The following is a 27071-nucleotide window of genomic DNA, read 5'->3' on the forward strand; positions in this document are numbered from 1 at the left end:
CACTCTTTTTTTCTTTTCTCCTCTTAGAGCCCTGGTTCTTCCTCCAGCTGTGCCGACTGTCTTCACTTTTCATCAGCCCATTTTTCCCACCAGGCACATTTTCTCGCATTACTGCTTCTGTAGCTGTCGTCCTCTCTGCCTGCAGTTCACTCACCGTGTCAGTGGTCAGGCTAGTTTTTCAGCCCGTAGCTTTTGTCATATTGAAACATTAACACCATTGGTCTTCCCACTTTAAATAGTTAGCCATTAAAGCTCTTAATGTTATAAATGGAGTTATGGTCTTTTTTGTATCCTAATTTCTTCTTTATTTTAGCTTGTCACGCCTTCTTTAATTTTTCTTTATTGGTGCTTTTTTTTTAAAAAGAAACAGTAATATTTACTATTAAAATACTCCTTATTTATAATGTCCCTCAGAATCTTGGTAAATTGTGTAAACAAAGGAAATAAGTGTATGTTATTACTGGACTCCTTTGTAGTGACTGAGCAGATGCATCTGGAGCCTGGTCATTCATTGAGAAGCTGTAAGCTAGACAAATGTGGTTTATTCTGTCCTTCTCAGGTAAAAGAAGGACGACCACCTATGTGGAGGCCACAGCCCGTGCAACAGGTTAAACGTTTCCTCCCTGCGAGTCCAAATCAATGAAACAGCAACTAAATCTTTTCATTCCGGGGAACAGGAGAAGCCTCTTGAGGAACTCCAGGTTACATACTTAGCAAGTTAAGCATGGCCCGTTTTAGGGACTGAAACCAATCTGAAGCTTCTCAGTACATCACAGCCTGGACAGCTTCATCCTCAACCCCACTGTGAAGCATTAGCCTCATTTTACAGATGGTGACCAGAGGCAATAAACATTTGTACATGCAAGGAATCAACTGTCAGATAAAGAATTGAAACCAGTTCTTCCAAATTCCTGTGCAGCTCCTAACTACCGGATTACCCTACCCCGGACTGATATAGCCCTTTCTGCTTCTTCAACCACAGCGATGCATGGGAAAAAAAGAATAAAAAAAAAATTCAGACTTCGTATTTACCATTCTTGACAGAGCTGAGCATGTTATGGGAGTAACACCTTCAATCATCCATGCTCTTACCTCTTGCAGCAAGCCGCTTGCTTAAATTTCCTTTTCCTTAATGGCAGGGAATGGTTAATGCAGAAACCTGTGGCTTGGTGTGGTTTAATTACAGTCCATCAGCTGTGCAGGAAGGGATCGCCGAGTGATGTCTTTGAGCTACGTTTGACATACACCGCAAACACCAATTAAGTAGGGTTTGGCAGGTAAACAGCCAAACTTTCAGAGTGATCCTTGCAGTTATTTATATTAATTAATGTCATAGGCGAAGAGGTGCAGCTTCGCCTATAATCTTTTATGTAATATATTGCCTTAGTGAGGGAGGGAGCGGGTGCAAGCTGTGGCACGAACAGCACTTTGCCTGGCAGGTTGAGAGCAGCCCAGCACATCGGTTTGGACAGACGTCGCAGGAGGGGAGCAGGCAGCTCCCCCGCGTTATTCCTGCTGGCACCACTAATTCACACAAGCGTGGCTAATTCACACAGCCTTTTCACAAGATAGGTCTGTTTTGCCGCCCAGGTAGAGGCACTCGGTAGATGCCATTTGGGGCTGAGCCACCATGACCCCCTGTCGCCTTTGCCAAGTCAAATTGCTTCAGCCAGTTCATGTAACTGAACCAATACAAAAATCAATGTAGTCCAAACTAGTGAAATTCCAGTGCATCAACAGGTCTAACAATACATTTACAAACATTAAAAAAAAAAAAAAAAAAAATCAACATAGCTTTCCTGTTGCATTGACTTAACTGACTTCGATTTTGTAACTGTTTAGATAAATCCATACAAAAACCTCTGCATGCAGAGAAACCACTGTAGGCCTTTGTAACCACCTCTAAAGTTGCATTTCTCTGGGAAAAAACAATAATAATGAAACCAACCATGAGAGCAGTAAGATCTGGGAACACGTCAAGGAGGTCTTATTTTAGCTGCTGCCCACAAAAAATATTAAAGCAGCTAATAGCTATTCCCACAGTAAATAAAATACATCTAATCTTTACTGACAGAGGAGAAGGGGGGGGAAAAAAACCCACACCAGAGAAGCTCATATTTATACATTTTAAGAATTTGGACCAAATTTACATACACCAGAGGCATATTTATGTGTGAATTATGTTACAATGATTTATATTCCTCTTGCTGTTTGTGAAAACACCGGTTCCTTGTTGGCTTTGCAAGGCTGGCTGCCACATAGATCTGGGTGTCACCAGCAGAAGAATGAAACCCACTCTGTGCCAATATTTTTGGCTGAAACACCGTACATAAATCAAGAAGAGCAGGAGGGATGGAAGGGACCATAGGCACCTAAGAGCATCCTGCATCTCTAGCTGGCAGTCAGAAACTGTCACCTCTCTATGTGCTCCCTGGGTGGATCCAGGAGTCACACGAACATGAAGTGTCACCAAGCCCAAGCCTTTCCCTCCCGAGGTGCTATAGCATTTCTTCCCAATCGAATTTACATCTTAAAAGCGCTTGCGCTTTTCTGGTCCCAGCTGTTCCCATTGGAAGGCTGTCCTCACCTCTGTTTGTTTTAATGGCCAGCAACCTGCATCTTATTTCCAGACTAAATTTAGTCACAGACAAGTTTAAATAGTTCTTCTCCCTCCCTGCTGTTTCACTCCCAGGTATTTTTAGATGGAAACCATATCCCATGTCAACCTTCATTTTCCTGAGCTGAACAAGTCGAACTTGCCTTGCCTCCATTTGTAAGGAAAGATTGCGGCACTCCTGGTGATCTCAGTAGCCTTTCTTTACACCTGTTCAGATTTGTATTTTCCTTGGACATGAGACATCAAAATCATACATAGCGTCCTGAGGACACCTTACTGATGTCATCTTCTGTGATGGATTTAGTGTTTCCACTGGAACCATCTCATTTGACATGTCCCAGAATGACACTTCCTCCTTCGCCAAAGAAAATCGTATCAGTGATCCAGAGGTACCAGAGAGTTGCCCAGCTGATTAATTTTTTTTCTACTTCTCTTCCATTTTCAGCTTACTGATAAGTAATCTCCATATGTGTGCTTTTGTCATATATGCTTCTGAATTTAACTTCATTGCATTGTTGTTCTTCCTGTAACATTTTTCAGATCTTCCTCTCTCCTGATAGTGCCTCCTAACTTTTTGTCATCCACAAATGTCATCAGCAAACTTGTAGTCTTTGTGCCTAGTTTACTGATGAACACATTAAATAGGAATGATTCCAAGACCTTTTAATTTTATAAACATATATTTATATAATTATATGTAGGTACCTATATAAACTTCATTAACTACCTTTCTGCCTGGTACTTTCTGTCGCAGTATTACCTGCTGCAGTCTTCCTGCTCACCTTGCATAAAAACAGTGGCATAAGGATTGGAACAGGACATCAGATGCTGTCCTAAAGCCCAGACAAATGGGATCTGACACATTCCTTTTGTTTATAATTGCAGTGATGAAGAAAGCTGTGAAGTTAGTCTGACACGATCTGCCCTTGGCGAGCCCAAGAAGCTGTGCTGGGAGGAAAGCACAGAAGTGCTGCAAGCGTTGTCTACAGTGATGTTCGGACTGGAGCCAGCAGGAGTCAAAGGCCACTCAGAGGTCTGAGTGAAGAAGGAAACAGAGAGAGCCAGTATTAAAATATAGAGAAGTTTCACGATGTCTTGGATACAAAACATTATCATGCCAATGTTGGCAAGGCAGCAGTAGCAGAGAATGTAGCAGCATTAACAGCAGTTTGTTTCAAAATAGGACAGGGAACAAAAGAAAGATGGGGAAAACAGGATCTTAGGCTTGGTTTAGGTTTGTTAAAGCAACGTTAAAAAATTCTCTTACACAGATTAAGGAAAGAGGAAACGAAAGAAAAAGCTGTTGTTGAGAGGCAAATATCTTTCATCCATGCTTCCTGTCAGCAAGGTGGTGGCCTAACATGGATAAATCAAAACTGTAAATATCTGGGTTATTCTCTAAGAGCTTATTGACTATACCCACCTATGGAAAAACATATAAGCCAGCTCCTAGAGAGGATGGACAATATGTAAACAACTGCACATGAAGCCGGACCTAATGCAATTGGCTTTATGCCTTGCCTTGTGCTGTCCGCAGCATCTGTGCAGCTACAGGTGGGACACGTAGTCAGATTAATCAATCCAGGGATAAACAGGAGCTGACAGTACTTTGGAGGGGTGTGAAGTGCCTGCAATGTATTAACCGGGCACAGGCCTGCAATTTCCTTCTCTTCGTATGAGGACAACGCTCCAAAGCAGAGCGATACAATCCCCTCATCCTCTAAGCTTTCATTTTAAAGAAAATATGACAGTGACAGGAGGGTGGCATCAATCATCTTTGGCACGGCGTACATGTTGAATGCGTGACCCAGGTTGCACAGCAGTAGCTGCGGTGTCTGCACTACGTGATAGAAACATATATTAGTGACTAATTAAAGCAACAGCTAGAAAGCTGGTGGAATAAAAAAAAAAGTGAAAATGGGAGGGGGGAGAGTGAAAAGTTTTAGCCACTGCCCATTGCCTCTAAACTCATATTATGTCTAAAAATACAAAAGCAGAAAGCCAGTAGGAAATTTTGATGCTGATAGAAAACTTTAGGCAAACAAAGGGCCATGCCAGTGCCCAGTGTAAAACTGAGCCTCCTGAGCCCTGGGATTGAATCAAACAGCCTTGTCCTCACGCTATCGCTCCACCATCAGCTCGACTGAGACTTCAAAGCCTATTAAAATCAAGTAGAAGGTTTCTGTGGCTCCAGCTCCTAAGTTTAAAATTGGCACTGGGCTTTGTCTCGCATTTCACCTCTTCCCCAGCGCTGTAGCTCGATACCCCTTGTTAGCCCTCCCAGGATGGCTTCTGCACGTCTCTCTGGAGAACATTTGTCACCCGGGACCGCTCCAGCCCCTGCTCATTTCGCAGAGAAGGAATTTTGGCAGCAATTAGCTGAAGTGAGTTTCTGGACCTTCAGCCTGTTGTTTGACCTCTGAAAGTAGGTGACTAATTCAAGGACAATGGAAGCTGTCGTGTTACCTGTTTCCAACATGAAATCAATCAGCAGAGAGCGGGAGTGAAGTCAGCCTTTCTGTTTTGATAAGAGGGTGGCCAAAGATCTCTGGAATGAGAGGCACTCCAGCAGCCACCCCGCGCGCAGGGACGCCTGCTATTTATACACCCGGGGGCAGGGCTGGGGAACAAAGTGGTTCCTCTGCTCCCATTTTATTTTTATTTGCCTGAAACCAAAGGGGAAGGGGACAGCTTTTATCATCCAGAAGCATGCATGGGCAATGTTCTTCTTTTTTTCCTTTTGGTTAAAAAAATAAAGTTATCAGTATAGCATTATGTTATATACATATTATTATTGTATATATGTCTAAATATTGTTTCATCTTTCAAAACTAGCATCACTCTAAAGGCAACCCTTTTTTTTAAAAAAAAAAAAAAAAAAAGAAATTAATCCTGTATCCCATGTGTAATGGTGATGTACCTGGTCTGCTCCGCACATCAGCAAACAGAAGACTGTTTCCACTCTGGAACCGGTTGGTTGCCTGAACAACACGGAGGGAAGGGGATAGCAACGTAGAACAGCTGAGAGAGACATGAGGCATGCACCAATTCAGATTTTATATGACAAAAGTCAAACTAACAGTGTTTCGTAGAGTGTAATTTGCGTGCAGAACTATGTCTGAAACTCAATTATACACATATTTATGCTAAGCCTCATTGGAACGAGATCCAAGCCATCCCAAAGGCTTGGATTTGTCAAATCAACCCGAGACATAACTTACACTCATTGCAGTGCTTTTGCCTTTGAGGAAGGGAGCAGTAACACTTAATTTCATTCAGAAGTGCCCTTTTCCTGTTGACAGAGATAGGCCCCAAGAGAGTCGCATCCAGTTCTCCTGTGCTAAATATGACAGAAAAGAGTCTTTGGGAAAAGAAGTCCAGCACAAAACCCTAGGGAACACTAATTGTAAGCTTATTTTAAGCATCTTGCATGGTCTGAATAGTTTACAAGGCTGTTCCAGTTGCTGAGAAGTTAGAAGTCTTGGTAATAAAGACCCTTGGGAAACTGATCCATCAGTTTTACAAGTTTACAGCGCTGCTGGAAAAGGGCCAGTGAGCTGGTCCCTGGAAATGAATGAAATATTTCTGTATTACCTCATATAGCTTGCAACACCGTAGTAGCCAAGTAACTTGCAAGCGTTACCGCATTCATCGTTGCAGTATCTGAATAATCCAGGGAAGTGCAAGCACAAGTAGCTATAAAAATAGCTTCACCTCTCTTTTGTGGGCAGGGTTTCCACCACTCCTAGCCTACTAGGGAAAACTCTCCTCAAAAAGCTTCCTTCCGTGGGACACGACGCAGACCCTAAGCACGGAGCCTGGTCCTCCCCAAGGCAGGTTGCTCTCCCGTTCCCACCCCAGCCTGCTCCCAGGCTTGCCTGTAACAGGGCAGCAATGCTCACCTAACCTCAATGCCTGTTTCTCAGTGGACTAGCCAGTGGATTAATGACAATTTTCTGGGGAGACAGAGGCACATACAAGAATTACCAGATTAGCCCCTATGGGCTGGTTTCCCTCATCCCACAAATCATGTGGACTGAGACAACATGAACCAAACATGTTGCAAAGGGCATTTCGGAGCCATAGGAGCTTTTCGTTACTAGTTACGTGACCTATAACTTAGGCCTTCTCATAGATTATTACCATTATGTTATTTTTAACACTAGCAGTCACTGGGTTTATATCTATGTTTTCAAACAAAAGCATGGCTGCAACCCAGAGGCTTTTTGTAAAACAATTTGCTGCTCCTTCCCCCTCCACCTCCTCCTTTCCTTTCCTCTCCACCCATAAAATTTACATCCAGATTCAGTTATCTCTGTTTAGCTGACGGGAAGGGCAGAAGAAAAAAAAATAATTGATGATAGGTTTAAGAAAATAACACATTGTGTATGCGGTACATACATACCATAAGACACTTTAAAATGCCATAAGCCAAAATAGGTGCTAGGAGCAGCCTAATCAGACTGATTTCAAAATAGCTGCTGTTAGAATTAAAAAAAGGTGAGAGGAGCCGATTGCAAGCAGAGAGAACAGAGCACATTTTCCATGTCTCACCAAAAGTTTTGCAAAAAAAAAAAAAAAAAATGCTTCTAATCAGCTCTATTTATGAGAGGGGAAAACAGCATGAGAAATGACTTTTTTCCTTCTTGCACAAGTCAGAACTTGACTGCAAGAACAATACGCCCCATCCCGCAGCGTTAACCTCACAGCCTCGGGCGCTCTGCTTGAAATGCCTCATAAAGCAAACCAGCCCTTCTGGAGTGAACCACCTCCTTATCTGTTCAGTGAGAAAGGAAGAGGTAAAGGATGAGCGATGGCAGGAAACTCGCGTTTCATTCCAGTGACGAATTTCGACCAGCCTTTCATTCCTGTCCCTGGAGATGCAAGCGCTTAAGGGGACCACAAAGACAGGGATGAATGTACACAGATCCTTGTAAGGAGGAGAGAAGATCTCTTTTTGGCAACTAAACATGTTTCCACTGTTGTTCAGTCATCAGGATCACCAGACAGAGGGTGTGGGCTTATGTTTTTTTCTTGTTTTGGGTCTGTCTAGCCAGACTTTTGTATAACTTTCCCCACCCCGCCTCACTGATCTCTGCAATGATTTGGGCAGTCCATCTGCACAGCTTGCATGTTCTGGCTAACCTGATGAGTGATTTCCTAGGAAATAGCTGTGTCAGGAATGCCTTAATCCCTGTGTAGGTGCCCCACCAATCCAGGGGCTGGGGCAGGTCCCCACGTCGCTGGGGACAGCTCTCATCACCAGAGCCAGCTACTGGGGCTGAAGCGGCCTTGGGCAAGGTGAGCACACCAAACCGTGACTACCAAAATTGTGAGCATCTCTAGCAGGCGGGGACTGTCACTTGAGATGGTGGTAGTAAGGTCTGACTTAAGAGCAAATGCATGAGGAAAAAGGTGAGCTTAACAGCCATATATAGTTATCGCAAGCCCAGAAATATGCAGGACTGTAAGGAAGCTTTTCATATAATGGAGGTAAATAGAGATGTGAATGAAAGATAGGACAAAACAAAGCATATTGGCTAAAAAGTGTTGCTGTAGGACTTACTCCATAGCTCTCCTGGATAGAAGAATCCCTTTGCTAGACTACAGAAATGAAGTAGATTTTATCTCCCCGCACTTCAGGAAAGCGTCAGATCTAGGACTGCTTGGGAAGCTATTAAACAAACTGCAGGAAATGGGGATGTCTCCAAAAAAATTGAAAGTTTGTAAGAAACTCCCAAACAGGAAATTTCAAAGAAATTCACGAGTCTTTGTAACAACATTGGGAAGGGATGTATGGGGCTGCAGGAGGGCTTCGTGCAGAGTTACTCAGGATAAGTTTTGAAACTGAAAGTATTACGTATCCCATTGGCTGTGCTAATGCAAAAAATCTGTTTTCGTCTTTTTGATGATAAATAACTAGCAGGGGTATTCTTAACCTGGAGAGAGGGTGGAATAAATTAAGTCTGGGCATTGGCAGCCTTGCATCCATCAGAGGACTGAAATCCTGGAGCAAACTTCAGAGCAGCTGGGACAAGGCAACCTCACTGATTTTTCTGGATGGCGTTTGGTCTGTTTACAAAAGATTGTGTGGTATGAGCAGAATAGGAAAGCGGCGAACAAGGCTTTGTAACACTAGTTGGCTTGCTGTAGGAGAAAGCAAATTTAAAGAAGATGCATTGTGAGTTCTTCACCTGCTTGAATACAGGTAGACCCTCTTCTCACTCCCAGACAAAATGCTCAACTTAAGTGTAGTTTCTGAAACATCTTCAGTTTCCTCCAAAAAAGAGCAGCCTGGCCCATCAAACTTACTGCTACCTCCTCATTCCTAATCAGAAAGAAAAACTACTGAACCTGGAAAACAGTTTTGGCAGTTCATTTCAGCCTGCGCCTTTGGTGACTGCTGGCCAACCTCTTTGTGGCTGGATGTGGCTTGTGAACCGTGACTTGGTCCCTTCAGCCTCGGGGAGCGTTTCGCTCTCTTAAGCTTCTCCCTTCATGTGTTGAGACTGACAAAGGGTTGGTGTCTACTGCCAGTTGTGATGTGGGTTTGCTCTTTAGGAGCAAAACCAGGAGCGCCTCTTTTCACACAGCCTTGCAAATTCCCAGCGGAAAGCTGCAATTACTCATCAGTGAACTGGGATTGTTAAGGCCAAGACAAAAAGTCTGACAAATACCTTGTGAGGTGCTTTGATATCATTCAGACTGCAGGCATCAATAAAACTAGAACCTATTGTATCCCTTATCAGGAATAATAATACACACTTGCTCTTTATACACATTAACCGGTTTTGGAGGACAGCTATTTTCAGAGGGGAACGGCCTTGAATAATTTTACACTTTCACTTTGTCTTAAAAATTTGTGATATTGAGCATAATTTTTAATTTAAAATATCAGGAATAAATTATTAGTTTATGGCTTTTCCCTCTTCCCCATATCTTGGGAAGTATCGATTTCTGTAGCTAAGGACAAGATACAGGACGTATTATTCCAGTAGTGATTGTTCTTCACATTCAACTTTATTCCAATGGCTAGAGACCTGGCTTGACCCTAGCTAAATTAAAAGGAGGAACTAAAACAAGCAGGAGTTTTAATAAAAGTAACATTGCATCAGGTGCACAAACTTTCTGGAACAGCTAAAGTTTGCAAACAGAGTCATGGATTTTGGCAAAGCACTGGCATGCTTTGATGGGGTCACTGAAGGTGTAAAGTGACCGCAAGACATTGTATTTGATTATCTCTCAGATTTATGGAGGATTTGCTTGCTTGGAAAGAATTTTTAGAATGATTGGCATACACAATTTGTGTAAGCTAACGGTGTTGGGATTTTATATACAATTCTATTTATATACAAACTGGAGGTAGTTTTGCTTCTTGATCTAAGCTCGTGCGTAGGCAGGGGGTGTGAGTCTCCATTTGCTGCTTGCACGTTCATTTGGACATATCCCCACAGCAAATGCCAAATGATCCCACAGCAGAAGGGCAGCATTTTACTCCCACTTCAGACTGCCAGAGACCTAGTCAACAACCACCAGGGCAATAACGAAATTGCTCCACTGAGAAATGGCATTGGCCAGCAAGGAACTGAACAAGATTTATTAGCAGTCTTTATGTAATGGACGCAGAAGACTTTGTGTACCTTTGGTCTAATAATAGCCTATCCAAGTGACGAAAGGGATTTAATGGAAAGATAGCTGTAGACCCTTGGTGCTTTAAAAATGTCTCCTAGGCTCTGAGTGTTTACTCTATCTCTTTGCTTGCCCTCATCTTTCAATTCCACTCAAAGGCATGTTTAAGCCATGTACGTATATGTCCATAAATTCCTTGAGGCTTACAGTAAAAGCAAGGCGACAAGTATTTGTTTTAAGATATGAAGGGGACTGGGTGGAATTACTCTGCTGACATTAAGTTATGAGCCCTCTTCCAAAGGACAATGGTCTCTTCCAGGGTCTGGTGAAAAAAGGACTGAACAAAATCCTTCCTTTTCTCTCAAGTGTTCCTCAAAAATGGATCTTGAGCACCTTTAAAGGTAGCTAACTTCTTTCTTCCCTCTGCAGATGAGTGAAGCTACACCTAAAGGAACAACCCCAGCATATCTCAGCAGGAGCAGAGGAACAATGGCGAAGGACTGAACACAAACACTTCCTACTTTAGAAGCAGGGATTGCTTACTAGAAGAATGGTGAGAAAGGAGGAGGATCATCCCATAAAGCTTTTAGCTTTTTTCTTTTTTATTTTTAAACACTAGAGGAAGCAGTTTTGCAAGGATGGAAACAACATAGGGAGGGAAAGGGAAACAGGCTGAAGAAGGGCAAGCAGATGAGAATCAGAGAAACAAAGCCTCTTACCTGTGTGATGAATATAGGGGTGGAGGAGAAGACATCACAGGGTTTGTAGGTGAATTTGCTGGATGCACTCCACTGTCTGTTGCTCTCCAGCTGGGGCACCTAAGTGAGAGGCAACCTTGTCATCCCTGTAGATAGAGAATTCAGAGCAATAGAAATTAAAAAAGTTTATTCCAGCTAAATTTAAAGGAGAAAAAAGCAGCTGAGAAAAGGTGGAGCTAATGCATCCCATAAGTCCACAGTAGTTTTTGTGCATCTCTTGTTTTAAGAGTGATTTGTAAGACACATTGTTAGTTAAGGACTATTTTGAGAGCTGAATCAGAGGCAGAGATATGGCCAAAGAACTGAAAAAGTGGCCAGCTCTACAACAGAGGACAAAACGTAAACAGCGAAGCATGACTTTCTCCAGTCCCTCCTTCTCCAGAAGCATTGACCTCCCAAAATTTACTCAGTGTTTAGTTGCAGTCGTCTCAAGAAGCGCATTGCCCACTTTCCCTCTGGCTTTGTGAAGCACAGCCAGCGCTCGGCAGCACACGTGGCTGAGAATTACCACCTAGGGTCATTCAGGCTGGGGAAGTGAAGCAGACCATGGAGAAAAATCTGTTTCTTCACCAGATGGGGAGGAAAAACTGCTGCTTAGAAACCATTTTAGTTAGGAAGTAGCTACAGAAACTGGATGCTAACTGCAGAGCGTGACACAGGATCACATCAGCTAGCACTGTTCTACGTGGTGGTCCTTTTCCTAACAGGGTCAACTCAAAACCCACTTCTCTGCTTAACCATAATAGAAAGCTCTTTTATCATTTGCAACTCTCTAAGCTTTATTTTGCCAATTTCCATTTACGGCAGCATTCTCTCCCACAGATGCTGCCATCTCCTCTGCTTACAGCTAATTCCTCATCCACTGCAATTTCCTGAATGGCTTCTTGTTTTTTCATGAGTTGAGTGTATACTTACTGTCTAATCCAGGATTTGCGCCAGTCAGCTCAGGGGAACTAGACTAGGCCATACATTTACTTTTCAGACTCTGAGAAGAGAGTCTGCTTTAGTTTCATAAATGGTAGATTAGATTTTAGCTTAAATACAGACCTTAGTTTTATAGATGCTACCACTTGAGCCACACTCGTTTTATAGAGGGGGTCTGAGATATTGCTGAAGCTGATAGGGGAGGCAAAAGGGTTTTCTTCTAGCCCAGAGTGCATGCTGTCTTGTGAAATGGGATGTTATAGAGGTTCTTGAACCTAAATTATGGCTAGACTGTGTGGGTGCCAGGATTTGAAAGTCTCTAGTGCCACTACGGCTGACACCTGCAAGAACTTAATTGAGGATTTGGAGCATCTGGGGTGAGTTTAATCCCTAAACACAAACAGATGAAACTCCCTCATTCCTAGCAGCTCAGAGAGTGGATCTCCAAAAAAGAAAATAAAAATCCTATCTACCTAGAGTGTACTGAAAAAACTCTTCTATTTAGTATTAATAATACACATACATGTCTAGAAAAAGAAGTAGAAGATGATAGATAAAATTACTTTTCTCTTTTTGGATTTTGTCTCTTTCTGGCTGCCACATCTGTCCTTGTAATCTTAGCACTGGAGATGACCAGGAGGGAGAGAAAAAGAGAAAGGATCATTATTTAGAATGAAAAAAGTGGCCACCTCCTTGTGGTCAAAAGAAGCCCCTTTTCTTCTCTGGGGTTTGGAGCACTCAGCAGGGGACAGTGAAATCAGAGAAGAGGCAAAAAGGAGATTTTTTTTTTTTTTTTCTGCCTGAGGAGTTTTAACCTCTTTGAAAGTTGTTGGGGCAGCTTCAGCTCCTTTCATTTGTCTCTGTTCTCCTTGTATTTTTTTTTTTTTTTTTAAATCAGCTTTTTAGGGAGTTCCCTGCCCTCTTTGGGGACAGAAAGTTCCTCTCAGCCCAGGAGGCTGAGCTGTGCAGGTGCACTGCTGTTCACGTCTCAACGACAGAAAACAGCCTCTCTGAACAACAAGGTAATTGCCATTTTATTTTAGGAACACAGTACTGCAACAGGGAGAGATTTGTGCAGAGAGGAGAAAGAGCAACAGAGACAAAAGGAAAAAAAATCCTCAATAAGATTTAACTGATAACTAAAAAACAAATAAAGGAAAAAATCTGCTTCACTTGGTATTTTAATAATGTTTTCATTCTTCATAAAAATAAGCTCTAAAAAATAGCCTTCTAGGCACTTAAAAATCAAACCTAATCCTGACATGGTTTTTACTGGACAACCTGAATTCTTGGCTAGACTTGTCTGGGACGGGGATTTCAGAGACTCTTCCTGGCTTTCTTATAAAAACGCTTCACGATCCTGGGCAAATACTCTACCAACAGCATCGCTGGGGGTTCTCAAATGCTGGAAAAAGAAACCTCACTGATGACACCTAGTGTTTTCCCAAATCACAGCTGAGAAGACTTCTTTAAAGGGTACCCAAGAGGCCTCTCCTCCCTGGGAGGAGATCTCTGGTGGGTGAAGCTGCAGTTTATGCCCAAGGGCTCACTTTTCCACAACTACGTCCATGAAGAATAGCTATTGAAAACATGTTGCTGCCATCACATCAGTGGGGAAAGAGACCAAACCTCAAAGAGTTAACATCTGTGGACAAAGCACAAAACCCCACCGGTTACAGGCTTTGCCACTTTCCCATCAACCTGGTAACTGATTCTCCTAGAGGATGTTTGTACAAGGAGGTTTACTTCCATAAAAAGCAAATCACAGCCTTAGATACAGTATTTCATGCAACTTTCAAGTTGACTACGTTTGCTGTAAACCCGTAACAGCATCTGATAATAAAAACCACGGGAGGTGCAAGAAGTGGTTTCTACTGATCTTCAGTAGAAGAAAGGGACTTCTGACTGTGGATGTATAATGAGCCAAAGAATATAAAGTTTCTCTTTACTAGTTTGAAGAAGCAGCTGCAATGAATTTAACAGCAACCACTTTTAGCAGCAGGTATACAACTGTGTTTCCTGACAGGGCCTATTTAGCAGCTGTACCATAGTGTAGCATAGTAGGAAAAAATTTGGAGTCAGACTTTTCAGCTGATGTGAAGCACTCAACCTCAATATTACAATATGGAGTCCAAAAGCGCGGCTAGGAAAAAGCCAGATCGGGTGCAAGCCCATCGTACAGGAATCCTGCAGATTCCTGCCAAGGGACAAGTGGAAGGTTTTGCTGGTCGTGAGGAGCACGGTGTAAGTCACACATCTTTGTTTCCATCTCTCCTCTTTGTGCTGGCAGAAAACCAGCCAAAGCAACTGAGAGGATCATGAAAGAATGAAAGAGCTAATGAGTTTTCCCAAATCTCTTAATCCTCAGACACCAGCCCAAACAAACAGGTCCAGTCACATGCATGGCAGAAGGCCGGCACCCAGCTTAATTCCTGCAGTTACAGACAGTGGATAAAGCTTTACTAACATTTAAAAAAAAAAAAACAAAACAAAACAAAACCCAACATGTTTTTAAAGCACAAGAGGAGAGCGCTGAGACTAGCTGAAAAGGGGAGAGAGGAAACTTGTGTTTGTCTTGCAGCGTTGCTCACAGCATCCTGTAACATTCAGCCTAGGTCTATAGATCTTGAAGGCAAACGAAGATAGATACAGAATTCACATGCGGGAACACAGATGCTGAGAATAAATCAGTGGAGACATTTCAATAGAGGTATAAGGCTGGCAAAGCAACATATTGGCACAGCCTCTACTTAACAAATGAATCCTTAGGGCAGCGTGTTTCTGGGAAAGCTTTTGGTCGTTCCTCTCTTGCCACTCCCCTGCACCCCGAGTGAAGCGATGACTGAGTATTTACAGCCTGGCCGTGTCAGGGGGTTGACAGTCCTGCTGATTTAAAGCATGGTTCTACTAGGAAAAGTGACTCTGTGAATGATAACCTCATGGCTTTCTATTTATTGCATCTCACTGATTTCCAGATCAAGTGAACTGGAAAAAAAAATTACAAATAGCTCAGCCAGATTGGGTTCTTTCATGTTTACCCATCAATGGCAATTAACAACCATGAGTCAAGTTCTGTCTTTTTTCATAGCTGACCAAAGCAGAACTGAAAGCTTCAGTGTAGCTTTTCTACTTTTGCCATTTAAATGAAAGAAATACCTCCCTCCAGAGCTCCCTTCCCTGCATTGTACAGCTCCTCCTTAGCAGCCAGGTGCCCTGGAGCCCTTCTGAGAAGGGGAGAGGCTTCAGGGTCTCCCCTCCCAGAGAGCAGAGGAAGGAGAAGGGGATGCTGTACCTGGTCCTTTCCTTCTTATTGTAGAGAAAAGCAAACTTTAGGCACAATTTTCGTGAATTCATTCCCTCTATTCATTTTTTTAAGCTCTCCTCCCCCCCAAAAACTGTCCTGTACACTTGAAATGCCCATTGTTCTTTTTACTTAGTCCTACTCTGCTAGCTATATATGTTGCGTGGCAACATAAATCATTAATAACTCCATCAAAGTAGGTGGAACCAAGCCAGTACAAGAAAAAGAAAAAACAGTCCAATTTTTTTCGTATTAATCTGACCCATGTGTTCTCCATTTTCTTTTCCATTAGGCAAATAGCAATTGAGTATTCAATGCTGTATATAATATATTGAAAAAAAATAACCAGGCAGCTTAGTTCAGCTGCTCGAATCATGCAAGGCCGTCAGCCTCTCAATTTGCTCTTGATCAAACTCTAAAGGGGCTGAGATTTCATGGACCAGGACCAGAGCTGGCCACAGGAAATTTTTTTTTTCTTTTATTCCATTTTTGCATTAAAAAAACTGAATGCAGAAAACTCTATCCTGAAGGGATTTTTCATCTTCATTTGTTTTCCATGAAAGCAGAAAAGGCTGGAGTTTCTGTTGCGTTCTTTCCTCCTGCTCACCCCCTTTGCTCTGCTATGTGGCCCAGTGATCCTTTTCCATCAGTTTGTTTTGTTATGCTGCAGCTTTTCACAATTTGGCTATGTTTTGGAAAGCGTTGGAAGACAGAAAAAGGAAAAATAAAAAAAAGGGAGAACTGCCAAGCCATAGATGCAATTTACTCTGTTACCTTCAGTGAGGAAGCATGGAAACCAAGGAAGAATGCTTTTAAGATGTAAATACTTCTTTTAGAAGTATTTCATGAGAAATGGGAGACAAACGATCCATATAAAGCAAAGCTTTAACATGTTTAAAGAATCTCAGCTCTGCTTTCTCACAGGAAGCTGAACTCAAACTTTGATCTCCAGTTCCTCCATCTCTCAGCTTTAGGTAACAGATGGGATCCTGAGACACTCTTAGAGCAATGTTTCCATTTTTACCAGTTAAAAATGGAAAAGAAGGGGGCTCTGATAATCCCCAAGGAGACATTGCTTCTCTTTGGGCAATATGCTTGAATAATAGCTTATATATTCAAAGAAAATTTGAAGATTCATCCTGAAAGAGAACAACACAGAACCAGCACTTTGATTTCAACTTTTTCTTGTTTGTCCTCACTTTGCAGTTAGAGTGCGCAGTCACTCTCGGTTCTCCTGCAGGTCAGAACACATGAAACTAGGAACAGAGTGACAAGCACCACTTCAAAAATGTCTGGTTTTAGAAGACCGATTGCTCTTCAATTAGCACATAGCTCTTCTCTTGATAAACTCCTTTGTATCTCTGAACACAACTAACAGTGAGCTGCAGTCTCTCCCAGAAAAGACCTTGAAAGGAATTAATGAAAAAATGAGTAACTATTATTAATAGTTACATTTTCTACACCTACTGCTTTAATAGCAGCTCCTGCTGCTATCTCATTCATTATCTTCTAGTAGCATGATGGGTGGCCACGAATACGGATCAGACTGGGATTTTTTTACTGCACTGAAGAATTGGCTCTTGATAGCAGACAAATAGAGTGGCAGAGTATCCTTTCTGTCTTTTTATAAATTTTTTTCTATCTATCATCTCCTTCATCTGCCCTTTGTCTCCTCCTCATCACTGCCAGCATGCTTCCCATTGGCATGATTGCAACCATGTATTAATGCCAGTAATAATATGGTAATGGCACCACAAGTGGCAAGACAGCCTTGGCAAAGCACATCAATTACTAGGATACAGAGCATGACAACCAAGGAGCATCTTGATTACAAGTTTAATTTGCCTGTACATCTCACAGTTACTGACCTATTAGTGGCTTCCTATATTAATATTAGTATTTCAAAGGAAATCTTTCAAAGCCACAGCAGAAAAAACATATTTTTTCCTTGTTTATAGGATTTAATAATTTTCATGATAATTTTCTCCGAAGCTGCTTTGTAGCAACAAAGGTTGTTAGAAGCCAGTTCTGTACTTTTTGCTGGCTGTAGCAAAAGTTATCATCAGCAGTGATTTTGCAGAAGGAATTCAACTCACCTATCACCTGTAGCTCCAGTAACTGAAGGTATCTTATTTTCACCTGGTAGCAAACACCAAGCATTTTTGAATTCAGATGTAAATAAATAATGTCCAGATGTAACAAAGTCCCAAGGGCTGCAGGACAGACCGGAAAACAGTGCTTGAGATTTTTTCCAGGCATCATAGTTGTGGTTTATGAGTATCTGAGATTGAAAAAAGCACTACACCTCTTCAGTATCTCTTACACTAATAAAAGCAGCTGAGAAACCCCATAGTTGCCTCTTGTACAACAGAAAAGAGGCTCAACTATAGATGTATACTGAAGAGTTTCTTCTGGGAAAATAGCTAGCCCTGTAACCTCTTAGCACCATTTTTGCTGGGCCTTAGGGAGATAAATCTATGCTGGGAGGAGGAAGGCACGAGGCACAGCACAAACCAGAGCCTGTGTAAGCAGGGGAGCAGCAGAGGCTCCCGCGCCCCCAAGCTCCCCTTGCTGCCTGCCCCAGACCGTCACGGAGAGGATGCCAGGGGCAGCAGGGCTGTGACAACCACCAGCCCACAGTAAAATGACCTACAGCATGCTGCTGCTCAGCCAGACAGAGCACCAGGGAGAAATCAGTCCCTCCAACCAATTCTCCCTCATTGCATCAGTTGAGGGAGATATATATGTATATATACACACATATATATATATGTGTGCATGCATATATATATATACACGTGTGCAGCATTTAAAGGCTATACTGGCAGGCACATCCTTAGACTGCTGCCTGCCGAAGGGATGCTGTCTGCAATCACATTACCTGCACCCCTCCCTAGATTTGCCTGTTCTCTTGAATCTTTCTTTGCAGTGTATTTAAAGGATTTCTCACTTGTCACATCTTATTTTGTTCACACTGAAATAGTCCATTATTCATTTCTGGTATGAACTCAGAGAAACACAAAGAAGCATTACCTGACTCAGAGCTGTTTCTTCAAACCCTTCCTTTGCAGGAGTGCCCCTCCCAGCCCCAATTTGTAAGGGGGGCAAAATCACTCTGGTGTTGCCTGACATTAACTTGAGACACCTGCCACAGTGGCAGACCTGTAGCAGAAGAGTGCCTGAAAGAAAGTCTCAAGATCTGAAACCAGCTGTGAACTATTTTCCAGGTTACCCTGCTGTGCCAGTTTTAGGCAGTTTTCATCCTGGCTCCCTTTATTCTGCAGTTGGTTCTTCCCAACTGTGTTCCTGCTCGCTGCTCTCTTCTGTGCAACTCTTCCAAGTTTCAGCTGACACTAGTAAAATTTTCTCTCTCACTTCATGGTCCATACATTTCGTGCTTTAAAATGCCAATACCTCTGTCTCTCCACCCAAAACAGCGTGCCTCCACTACACAATAGCTTTTAGCTATACCATAGCTTTCAGTTCCATTGCATATCCATCTTAAAAATTACATTTTAGAAGGCAATGATCCCTCCTGCTTTTCCTCTGGACCAGGCTTTGCCAGACACTTTCTTATTATGTCACTCAGATTCCATTTCGCTTTCCTTCAGGCTAAATATTGCCGCAGATACCTAACACTGTCACTCTGCTGTATAAAAATAGAGAGACCTTTTGTCCACTTTTTTAAAAATCTGTTGCGGTTCATGTGCAATACAACAGAAACCTTTGCAGCGAGCGTTTCTGGTTTCTCCGCAAACTACCAACCAATTGCTTGCATTTAGACGGCTGGAGTTTAGCCCTTCGTAATTAATGCGGCAAGAAGTGTTTCCATTCACCCCGCTGCCCAGGAGCTGGATATAGCCTCTGCGTCACCTGAAATCCAAGAGCACCCCTGTGGCATGTGGCACAGGACATTCCCAGGAGCTGCAGGCCGCTGCCTCGTTTTTAACGTGCTTGTTTCCTCTGAGTGCTTTAGAGCAGCATGAGAATAAAAGGTTATATTTTTAAAAGATAGCGCTGCTTCAAGTTGCAGTAACATATGTGGCTTTTCCCTGGATAATGCCACTAAAGGGCCTAACAGCTTTCCTTGTCCATTATCTCTAAAACAGCTTCCTTGCTCCTCTCTTTTGCTGCTACTGGAACTGGGAAAAGGTGTTTTTACTGGCAAAAAAAACCACGACGTAGGTGTGGAGACACCCATGATGAACTTGTCTAGAGAAGGACTCAGTGGGACACAGCCAGGGGTTCAGGCACGATACAAAATCCCTAAGTCAATCATAAAGAATTTTAAAAATACTTGAAACACCCTTGTTGTGGAAGGGAAGAGACAAAGCCCAAGGTCCTGCCTGACTGCCCCAGGCTGCCTTTGCAGACAGCCAGGTGATGCATAGGTGGGTGCATTTTGGGTCATAGCAGCATGAAAGCACCCAGGACAGAAACTGAAGTTATCGACAGAAATGGTTTTTTAGGTGCATTTTCTGTGTAAAACACTTTCCCTCGATAGGGGTGGCAGCAGCGGGGCGGAGGCAATAACTGCAGTATTTGACAGTTGCTCAAAAGCAAGCCCACTTCGCTGGCGGTTAATGACCCTCTTTTTCTCACCCCATGGTTTTGCTTGTGGGTCTACAATAGATCTGGTGATACCAGTATAGCCACCGCAGCAGCACCTAGCTGTAAGCATTAGCCAGGAAGAACAGCGTGTGGAGAAGAGCCACTCATTAAATAGGCTATTACTTCATGTAATGAATTCCAGGAAAACGTGTTATATTTTGATTACGGGCATTCAGAGTGGGAACTGCTAGTACAGCACTTGAGATAAGGAAGAGGCCAGCTAGATTTAAATAGCAAATCTTAGGATGACTTATTATGTAATTATCTGTCCCCCATCACCATGAGGTCTGCATGTCTCAGCTAAAAATAGAGCAGCCTCCCCCTGCCTTTCTCTCCGTCCAGCCTGTGGGAGGAAAGACTTGACTCACTTGCTTATGTTTGGGCGAGCCCTGCGAGCCGCGTCGGCAAAGGGAAGCAAGGGTGACACATGTTGAAGCAATAATGGTCTCTCCCTAAGCTGCAGCAGACAGACAGAGAAAATACATTCGCAAGTTATTAGTTGATCTGAATGGACCAGAGGCTGCCCCTGGAAAGTGTCGCTTCTCCGTGCCCCGGCTCTGGGGAGACAAATACGTCCTGCTGAGGCACGCCATACTCCCAGCCACTCTGGGCTGCAGAAAACAGGCCAGGGCTTATAGCCACTTACCTTTTGTTTTTTTGGGGTTTGATGCACCAAAAATAGACCAAGGCTTTTTCTCATCCACCCGTCTGTGAGCCTAAGGGAGGTGATGCCTGCCTGCAGCAGTGGCTCTGGCAGGGCATGCCACGCTGGCAGAGGCAGGATGGGTGCTGGCGATGACAGTGTTCCTTGTGCTTCACCAGGGCAGTACGCAGACATTTGGGCAGAGGTGCTGCATGTCCTCATCCTTATGCCACCCTTGGCTGTTGCCTTTCAAAGACAATATAAGCATAATACTGATTTTTTCCACAGGACATCCCATGAGGCACACTCACAAGATACTGTGACTTTCACTGTTATTGCCAACGTTTTATAAGATTGAGACTCGCAAGTTCAGTTACTACGCAAAAAAGAAAACATCCTATAGGCTGGAAGAGAAGTGTGGGCAACACTTTTTCCAAATTGGTTATTAAAAAAAGTTATATTCTTTGGGAGAGAAGGCTTGGAAACCTTGCACTTAGAAATATCACTTTTACATTAATTTCTGGTTACTGCCATGAGGCATGGCAGGTTAAGGAGTGAGGACAATATTAATCCAGTGCCTGCTATTTAGTTGTGTGTCCTAGAGTAGGTCCCAGGCATATGTTTTGGTGACAATTCCAGCTGTGCATTTGGATCCATCATTGAAATTCACCATATTATACAGGTAGAAATGTTAAGTGGCAAAATTTGGATCCCAGTTGAGATCCAACATCACAGTTGTTGCATTGTTTGGATCTAGGGGTTTGTTTTGTATTTTTGATGTAATACCTACAGCTGAAACCCAAATATTTTAGTGACTTTAACTACGTGCTGCAGTCAGGGAGGGTGAAGGGTTTGGTGTCTGAGCTTGGGCTGGGGAGAGGAGGAGACTACCACAACACTGCTACCGTCTGGGCACACACTTACGCTATGTCCCAGCCTCTGCTGATGTTAAATGAGGATAATTACATTTTCCTCCCTCCCAGAAGAGCTTGGAGACAGCCTGTTGATAAATTATTCCTCACAGTGCTTGCCAGCTCTTTAAATAGTCTGTAAATATTTTGCAGATACTCTTTAACTGCAAGCACATTACATTTCCGCTGCAAGTTTTTCAGGCTTTTTCCCAACTTCCCAGCGATGCTGTCTGAATAGCAGGCAGAGGGCAGGGGCACGCCGGGATGGGAGAGGAGGGGGCAATGGTCCAGACCAGGGTGTCCAGGGGCAAGGACAAGGACAAATGACCCAGGACCTTCTCCTCCTGGGATGAGCAATCAAAGCAGCTTTGCAGTTTGCCCATGGTATCCAGTGGCCTCACTGTGCAGCTGTGCCAATGGGATGGAGCTCCTGGGTTCAGGTGGACAGAGCGGGACCCCTCAGCTAGGAGAGGAGCCCATCAGTGGAGATGACGCAGCCTCAGTGGGGCTCCTGGGAAGGTGCCCACCAGGCAGCGATCATCCGCTCTCTCGTGCCCTATGAGAACTGGAGGGCATCAAATGCAATTACGAGGCGTTGCCTCAAAACAAGCAAAGGGAGGCTCTGTTTTGTGCAAATCGCAATTAAACCACAGAGCCCGCGGGGTGTTTTGGTAGTTAGGCTTTCCCATGAGTCCCAGAAGTAATTCCATAAATCCATGGAAAAAAAAGAAGTCTGTGAAGGCTTATTAAATACGATTTCTGGCATAGAACTGCTGAGTGCTGGGAGAGCATAGCAGGAAAGTATCGGTACCTGCTTTGCTTCTCTTCCTAGACACTTGTTGCTGGTCACTGTTGGAGACAGGATATTAAGTCAACTGGACCCTTGATCTGAGTCTGTATGATTTTTTTTTTCATTTTTCTGTAAAAAAAATCATGTTTCTGTCTATTCAGGTGGAGAGCAAAGCTTGAAAAGAAGATCAAGACTCATGAAAATTCACTGTGATAGTTCTCTGGTTTTTAGCCAGTTTCATGATTATTTGAGAGTCTGACTTGTTTGAACGTTTGCAATCACCTGTCCTGAGCCTCACTGTGTCCGCCGGAACCCAGGCCTGGACTGTAGGAGCACGGTGGAGGAGACTTCTTTACTACCTGCCCCTTACCTTGACATGTCCATTGATTCCCACCTACAGACTGATTTTCTCCCTTTTTTTTCATTGGGTTATTGAAATCTCTGATTTCTCTGTAGCCTGTGGTATCGGAGTTTTCAATATTTTAACACTGATGACATTCCAGCAGTGCACAACAGTCTTTTCTGAAACAGAGGCAAGTGAAGAAGAGAGACTCAAACCAGCAGACTTTGTGGGGTGGTTAAAACCACCCTCCAAATTTTCCATTTTCAGCCCCTCTCTTGCACAAGTTTGGAAACAGCACCTCAGTCCAAACGGAAACATACCGTGGGATTTTCTCCTCTGGAAATCTTAGTTGCTAATTCTTGCTGGACGGGAAGAGCTTCACCCAAAGCAAATGTCTCGGTGCATCAGCAGCACCAGAGTGTGGCAGGACAACCCAACCGTGAAGGACCATCTGCCAGGCACCTTCAGCAGTGCTCAGAAGCTGTTCCAGGAAAAATCATCACGCAGGGAAAATAAATCCAGACCAGCACAAAAACAAAGGCTTTCTGAGGAAGCATCCTATGCCAGCAGGGATGTGTGCCAAAGCATCCACAAGAAAAAATGAAGAAAGAAAAAAAGAAAGAAAGAAAGAAAAAACCATCCAGTCACTCCTAAAACAGGCAAGATAGTGAAACCCAGAAAACCACAGAAGACTTCTTTTCACTTGCCCATTTCCCTTGGCCTTGCAGACCGGCACATCTGGTAGACTAAATGCTGGGAGGATAAGGCATGTCTATGCAGAGAGCGCCAGGGGCCTGTTAGGGGGTCAGCACTTGCTGCTGGACTCTCTGGTGCTGCAAAATAAGGTCTTAAGCTACACTGCGACTGTAAACACAATTTCGGGCCAGGAGGAGAAGGCCAAACCAGCTCAACTCCCAGCCCCAGAAAAGTGTGTGGCTTTTAGGCAGTGTGACAGCGAGGAGGGAAATATAACAAAATGCAGGCTCGGCCCTTCCAGGCAGCTGAAGCTCAAGTTATTTCCACATTGCAAAATACCTTAGGGGACAGGCAATTTTTTCACTAAAGTTTGCAAAAAGGGTGACAGAGACCCTACTGGTCACTCAGCAATTTTTCCCCTCAGCAAATCAGAAGCAGTTACTTGCTCAATGGCTGTACATCATCAGGAAATTTGCTGCATTTCTCCAGCAGGACTCCTGCCTTGTGCACTCTCCTGACAGTCACCTGTGCACTGACACTCAAAACAACCTCAGCCTATTTAAAACCATCAGCAAATTAGTTGTCTCAAGACATTTTAATACTAGGATTTGTTTCTGTGGGTATTATTTGCACTTTTAAAAAATTTATTATTATTCTACTGATGCAGTCAGTGTCTGAGATTGACCACTGACGGCTGTCACTGGGGCTACAGCCAGCCAGCCAGCACAGCTTGTACGAAGCTTGAACTCAGTATAAAACACAGTTTCTTTTGTCTGCCCACAACACACATGCCCCAGGCTCAAAAAAAACCCCGAACATGTAATTTCCAGAATATATTAATTCACAGACAGTTTATGCTAACTTATACCTGTGCCAAAATTGACACAAAATTGAACAGCCCGTTTTCCTTCCCAGACACGTGTTAAGATAGCAGTCATATCCCCCTCAGTCTTTTTCTGCTGTGTTTAACAAGGCGAATTAAGTTTGCCCTCGTAACAGAAATTTTTCATCCCTCTTTCCTCCACATGCTGGTGCCCAGATGGTCAAGTCTGGTAACAGCGACCCATGCGTGACAAAGCTGCCGGTGGCTCCAAGTTCCTTTCTGTTGGGTTGTCCATAGATAGGGACAGACAAAAAGACCTGGGTGGATTAGTTGGTTGGATACAGCTTTTTACATCTTCTATGAAGATGGAGTTAGCTGTTTTGCTGCACTCCTGGTGGCTCAACAATTTCCACTATAAGCTGCTGTTTTCATTTGTTTTACATTTACCGAACTCGAATATGTTCAGTCTCACATTTTCCACACTTGTAGTCTGCTCTAGGCTGGATTGTTTTTTCTCCATCTCAGGAAATAGGGATCATTTGTTTCCAAGAGCACGCCCGTGGAAAATTAGTTGTTAACGTTAAATACATCCATCTGTTTCTTTGAAGAGCTTTACCACCTGCTCTACAGTGGAAAGGAACCTGAAATTTGGCAAGGAGAAACTCTAGGGAGGCATCTTCTGCTGCCCTCATGAAAATCTACCCACACTTAGTTCCCTATAAATTTCTGGAAAATACCATTTTCACGTGCACACGCTAACAAACACAAGTGTCTGACTGGTCCATGAGGCTCAGACCTGCTCCTTGGCATGGAGGGAAAGGGCTGGGGTGCATTGGCCTAAGGACCGTGCAACGGCAGCAGCCCGTCTCCTCACATGTTTATGCCTATGCCTTTGGCTCGTTCAGTCCAGCACAAGGTCCTGAAGATGACAAGGGTCTTCTGAAGCTTTGCTTTAAGGTGAAGAACACATCTGACTTGTTAAATAAAAGTGTCTACATGATACCTAACCACAAATAAAGACTAAAATGTTTCAGAATAAAAATTTCAATGTATTGTATAAGACTCTACCAGAAATTTTCTCAGGAAATTTTACCATGATGTATTGGCACCAGGATTGCTGACAAGCAGATATATCCCCAGGCTGGCACAGGGGAGAATTAGTAATGGTGGATTTACACCTGACTTTGACATTTTGCAGTTAGCTTTTCATGTCCTGCTACCACCTGTAGCACTAACAAGTGCAACCAGAGTGCAGACACGAGTCCAACCCAGACACGTCATAAAGCAAATATGGACAGACATCTGAAATCTTAGTAAGCTGTAGTATATGTTAATAGACAGGTAAATGTGACAAGCACAATAAAAGCATCCCAGCACCAAACTTTCCACTTAAATACTGGTCCATTCAAGCTGTGCAGCCAGAACATTGATGTATAGACTGAGGCTATGGATGAGATGAAAAGCAAGAAATAATTACCAGCTTTTGTTGAGATGACCCAGGAGGGACAGCCACATCTCAGCTACTTCCACCTTGTCCAGCGTCATCCTGCAGTTACCTGGTACATGCACTTGCTGAACCGAAGCACCACGGTCAATTTTGATCTACTCCTATGCGAGAAAGGAGTCCACACTTAAACCACTGCACAATACACAGCTCCCCACTAACTTGCATGGCTTTCGTGTATTTGTGAAAGAACCAGACAAAAAATAGCAAGGATAGCCTACACAGGGAATCAGTAAAGAGCAGCTGAAAAAAAAAAAAGGGGGGGGGGGGGGGAGAGTAAGTAAATAAAAAAAAAAAGGATATTTGCCTCCCAGTATTTTCCAGTTTTCCACATAACATGTCGCCTTGGAACATAAACGTTTCTCAGACAGCAGAGTGGAAGGGTTTTCTTGTTCAGGAGTGTCTCCCAAAAGGAGGGAAATGGATGGATGTCTGGGAACTGAATGAGCTTTCTGGAAGAAAGTGGTATAGGTCCTGCTTCATACCAACCCTAGGCAGCAAGAGTCATTAAGATTCAAGTAAGTAATTTTTTCCTTCTTATTTGAAACCTTTATCTAACCATTGATTTAACTATAAAAAATAAATATATTGTCCATGGTAAAAGAAAACGTTTATACTTGTGGTCTGAACTTTCTGTTACTCATGAAAACTGGAACATATCCTATAACTGTGCTATACAAAGACTTAGCAGAAATAAGCAATTGCTGGTTAACTGTCATTCAGATTTAGGACAAAGATCAAAGACTGCTGTCACAGTTCTAATGTATTGACTTTGATTAATTTTGTTCAGTTTTGTTCGCCTGATTCCTGACATCCCAGTTGAAGTCACAATATTTCAAAAGTTGCTGAGCAACTTCAGATTTTACCAAGTCAGTGAACTCTAATTTTAGATGCTCTGCACTCAAGTAGGCCAGTGCTTGGTTGCACGTGAACAGTCTAAACGATGACAGGTGCTGCTCATGTAAATAAAGTTATGTATGTATGTGTGTGTATGTACCTTACTATTCACTGGATCAGAGCACAGGTTTCAAAAGCTTTGACTCAACTTTTTTGTTCCTTCTCCTGGTTCCTGAAATTAATGATTAAATAAGAAAAACAAACAATGAGTAGTTTATTTTAACTCCTGAGAATTTTTTATTCCATTTGAGTGAACCAATACATTCCTTTGTGAAATGGGAAGCAACAGTTAATATTGTACATTTTTATGTGCCATCTATTCTAATGTGGCAACAGAGAAACTTGCAAAAATTTTCTGCATTGTGGTAGTCAATTTAAGATTCATTTAGTCTGTGGCTGATGTTTCTGCAAAAATCTCACAATGAATGTAACAAATCTATCTGGTATTTCATACAACTGCATGTTTTATCTCTACTGCTATCTCATTTGGCATTCTAGCCTACACCAGTTGAAGTAAACAGTAATCTTGACATAAGCTTCAGAAGCAACGGTACTAGTAGTATATTACATTAACAGTATAAAAGTGAAACACTTCTTTGCACATACCTCAAGCCCACTAGTTTT

This window comes from Platalea leucorodia (genome assembly GCF_965183815.1).
Source record: "Platalea leucorodia genome assembly, chromosome: 6".
In the NCBI taxonomy this organism is placed as follows: Eukaryota; Metazoa; Chordata; class Aves; order Pelecaniformes; family Threskiornithidae; genus Platalea; species Platalea leucorodia.